A 4,693-nucleotide genomic window follows, 5' to 3' on the forward strand; every position below is an offset into this window, starting at 1 on the left:
AGGTAGGTGCAAAGTGTCATTTACATACACATCTCTGTCATTTTCTGCTGTGCTCCAACCCCTGGCTTATAGTTAAACATGAGGGATACTTTTTCCTTTAAGAAAAACAATACATAAGTAAAATTTTGATGGTAAATTGCATTGACTTGATAGTTAAAATATTTCCTCCTCCTTCACTCAATAAAACGATATTAAGAAGATTTTAGGAAAAAGTTAAAAAAGAAATTTCCTCGTGAACCTGTGGCTTTCTTCTTTGGACCTAAGGAAATTTCTTCTCGAGCTACCATTTCTTTAGCAGAGAGGGAAAACATGCGAAAATTCAAGTTCCTCATCGTTTTTCTGGAAAAACTGGGAAGTTACATACATTCCTGCTGCTCATATTTCATTGATAGAATTCAGGGAGACTGGAAAATGTGGCCTGAAGTTAGGTCTCCATGTGGAGGTCAGGATATTATTATAAAGTAGACAGGAGTGACAAATATGGTATGTATTAGCAGTCTTTGCAGAACAGTATATCACATATTTGCAATCTAGTAAAAGCAATTCAATTTCACTTTTTACTTAACATTATATCAAAATTTTTATTATTTTGTGCTACGACACGGTATTCATGAGTATACATAGTTTGCTTTATAATAATTACTTGAGTGTATAATCCATAAATTTTGCTCCTATTGTTAAAAATATAAATTCTTTCCAGTTTTTATAAGCAATGTCACAATAGATCTTTTCAAAAGTATAATTTTGTCATCTTCTTGAGATGATTCCCTTAGGATAAATTCCCAGAGCTAGGATTACTAGGTCAAAGGGTGTGTGAACAGTTTATGATTCTCATTGTTTTTGTTCCAAATTGACTTCTGAGAAGACAGTACCAATAGGTTCCCAAGAGAAAAGTGCACAATTATTTTTCTATGAATGTGGAGAGAGAGACATAGTCACATATCCTTGTAGTGGAATATTTTCAGTTTTCAGAACCTGGTTAGAATGATCATGAAACAATCTGGGTTTGAATCACTTCTTGTGCTATTACTTAGTCATACAGCTGAAGGAAAGTACTTAGTATTTCTATACCTTGTATTCTTTATTTGAAAAAGATTCATAATGATGCATGGTAATTATCAACTTTTTGAAAAATGTTGTTTTATCATCTTCTACACATGTGTTAAAATGCTATTCCTTAGCCCTTTGAGATGGGTAAGACCATGTGATTTTATTTAGCTAGTGAAATGGAAGCAAAGTAACATTTGTCCTCTGTCAGCATATATCTGAATCATCTGCATTCTTTTTCCCCCATTCTTTTTTCTCTTTGCCATATGAAGGGATCATATTAGCTCTTTAAATGAGTCCTAGGAATTTCGCTGGCACAGAGCAGAGCCCCAAGTCAATATTTGACAGAAACAAATCTTTGAGGAAGACACAAATTTTGATTCTATTAAGTGGCTGAGACTTAGGAACTGTCTGTTATTGAGACATAACCATGCATATCTTGACTGTCTTCAATTTTTCTCAGAATTTATAAGATAATATGAAGATGTTATATTATAGAGTCTCAGGCAATGTCCTCTATGATAATAACTACCATTCAGTCAGTGCCTTTGTTTTTAATTAAATCACCATGAGATACAGTTACAAAGCTTTCATGTTTGAGTTTCAGTCATACAATGATCAAACACCCATCCCTCCACCAGTGTACATTTTCCATCACCAATGTCCCCAGTATCCCTCCCATTCCCCCACCGCCCCCACCCCAGCTTCTACAGCAGACAATTTCCTTATTAGTCTCTCTCTACTTTGGGGCATTATGTTTTGCATTACAGATACTGAGAGGCCATCATGTTTGGTCCTTTATCTAATTTCAGCTCACATCTCCCATCCCGGACGATCCTTCCAACCATCATCGACTTAGTGACAACTTTTCTATCCCAGCTACCTTCTCCTTCAGTTCATGAGGCAGGCTTCCAACCACAGAACAATCTTCCTGGTCTTTGTCTCTACTGTCCTTGGGCATTAGTCTCATAATATGTTATTTTACATTCCACAAATGAGTACAGTCATTACTATGTCTGTCCCTCTCTTTCAGTCCGTGCCTTCTAATATGCCAGGCAATTTTGTTTTATGATAAAAGATCTCTAATCTTGGGCCTGAGAGAGAATACAATAGATATTCTTGATATTCTTTCACACAGAATAGGTAGGGTACTTGTTTGCACACAGTCAACCAGGATTCATTCCCCAGCATTCCATATATTTCCCTGAACCCCTTCAGGAGTGCAGCGCTGGGAGTAACCCCTGAGTGACCAAAAAGTTCCTTTAAAAAATCTCTAATCTTTAGAACAAACTTTCATATTATTGAAGAAAGACCCACTTTAAAAAGAGGAAAAAACAAAGATCAGAATTATTAGTATTTGCCAGTCTAACCTCATCAAACTGGGAGTTGCAAGAGCTGGGATTCAAACCTGGTATATTCCTCTTACAACTATCCTTTTCTTTGTCTTGGGAAATTTATGACATTAAAAAAATTATTATTCACTCATTGGGTACATAACATATGTGTATGAACTCCATGTTGATTCTACAGTAAAATCTCCATTTCCTTAAGCTTTTTACAAGACAAACAGGAAGAAATTGAGTCAAAGGTACAGTAGCTTGCTATTCAAGTCCCTGCTTGTTGCACAGAAGAAAGCTCATGAACTCAAGCGCCTTTTACATTGTTTTAGAATTGAATATACCTGAGAGCAGTTATGATGCATTATTCTTATGAAAGGAAAACTGGTTTCAAAATTGAAGTGGAATGAGCCAAATCAGAATGAGTTAGATTAAATTAAGTCTCAAACCTAACATTTCCTGACTCTCTCTATTTCTCTAACAAGCCTTTTGAGATTTAAGTTCACATTCCATAAATGCAGCTATTTAAAATGTACCATTGAATGACCTTTAATATATTCACAGAGCCATGTGTTTTAGAATATTTTCATTGCCTCAAAAAGAAATTCCACACCCCTTAGCTGTTATGCCCAATATCTCCACCAGTACCCCCCATCCACACCTTATACCCCTGCTCAAAGCAACTACTAATTTACCTTCTAGTCTCTGCTTCTACAGTGGCTCCCAGAATGCCAGTTTCTGTTCCTCCCACCCCAGCCGCACTCCCAACTCTGCAGAGTTTAGCTCAATTATTTTTAATTCAAAGGCTAATTCTGAAGTATCTGAAGTAATAAGCTAATTTAATTTTTACTCAAAAAAAAAAAAACTTTAGTTACTGTGTCGCACAGAATTTCCTGGCAATGTAACACCAAAGATTAAGAAAATCACTTTTTGAAGCTTTTATCTGTTACTTAATTAGGTAAACTGGTTATCTAGTTTGTCAGACTCTTTGACTTCTCGTTTTAAACACTTATTTATTTCATTACCCCCTGCCTCCCCCACCCCACCCTGTTGGCTATTGTGGTGCTAACCAAAGGCCACACACTTTTGCCTGGGGTCAGAACATTCTGGAGATGAGGTTAGCTACTTACTTATGTAGCTTGTCAGGGGTCACACACTTCAGTTGGGATACTAGCACACAAGTCATGTGGTGCTAGAGATCACAATCTTTGTGATGTCCCTGAATTTTCTCTATTTCACTGCTGTTTTAGGAGCTTGTGCACACTCTATTGTAATGTGATCATTACTGAGTCAGTTTAAACTCATTATATAAAGTGGTTGACTAGATGGATTAAATTTCAAGCTTTAAATCACTCCCTTTCAGAACTTTTTTTTTTTTTAATGCTGGGTAGTGAGCCTGGGGGTAGCTCACTGGAGAGTGTCTGCCTGGCAGCAAGAGGTTGCAAGTTCCACCCCTGGCACAATTCCACATGCCATTGGGGATCCTTATTTCCTGTGAGCAACAGCAGAAGAGTGTGATCATTGGTGCAATACCATCAAGTGTCTGGGAGCTGGAACTAAGCATGCCTAAGCATGCGACCCCTGTGACACTGCAACAATGAAGGAAGGAGAAAAAGAAAAAAAAAAACAACTTGATTAGAAGAATGGTTTAAACAGAAATGAAAGGTTCCAAGGAATTACAGATGATGTATGAATTTTAGTGCTCTAGCTTCACAATAACTACGGAGCATTTCTGGTTTGCCTTTTCTTGGGGTGCCTCCAAAGCAGTGCTCAGGGATCTAGGGTGAAGCACTCACGTCTTACTCAGTCTGTTGTGTAACAGCTCAACGCTCAACTCATCAATAATGAGCTGCTATTTGGGCCCAGGAGTAACTATAGGCTACCAGGGTTACATTCAGTGGTATCCAGGGGGCTGTGCCAAGTTAAGGATAAAACTCATGGCCTCGCACTTGCAAGGCTTGTATTCTGAGTTACCTTTCTGGCCTCACTTGTTTACTTTTTCTAATGTTCATTGTCATGGAAAATTGGCAGATTGTTGAACAAGTTGATTTGTTACCCTAAGAGTCTTAGGTTGTCTGAATCATATGATAAGAAACAATGATTTCTAGAAATTACTACTAGTTTCCAAGATTTGTTGACAGTCCTGATGCCAATAAATTTCCACCCCTGACAAGCTATAATGTAGCTAAACAATAGGCAATGGGAGAGAATAATTGATTCTCTAAGAGAGAAGAAACTAATGAAACATGGAATGCCTATGCAGCCCTGAAGATGGTTTTTGTACAGCATGCTTAACTGAGGTGGAATGA

Source organism: Sorex araneus, chromosome X (genome assembly GCF_027595985.1).
Source record: "Sorex araneus isolate mSorAra2 chromosome X, mSorAra2.pri, whole genome shotgun sequence".
NCBI classification, from domain to species: Eukaryota; Metazoa; Chordata; class Mammalia; order Eulipotyphla; family Soricidae; genus Sorex; species Sorex araneus.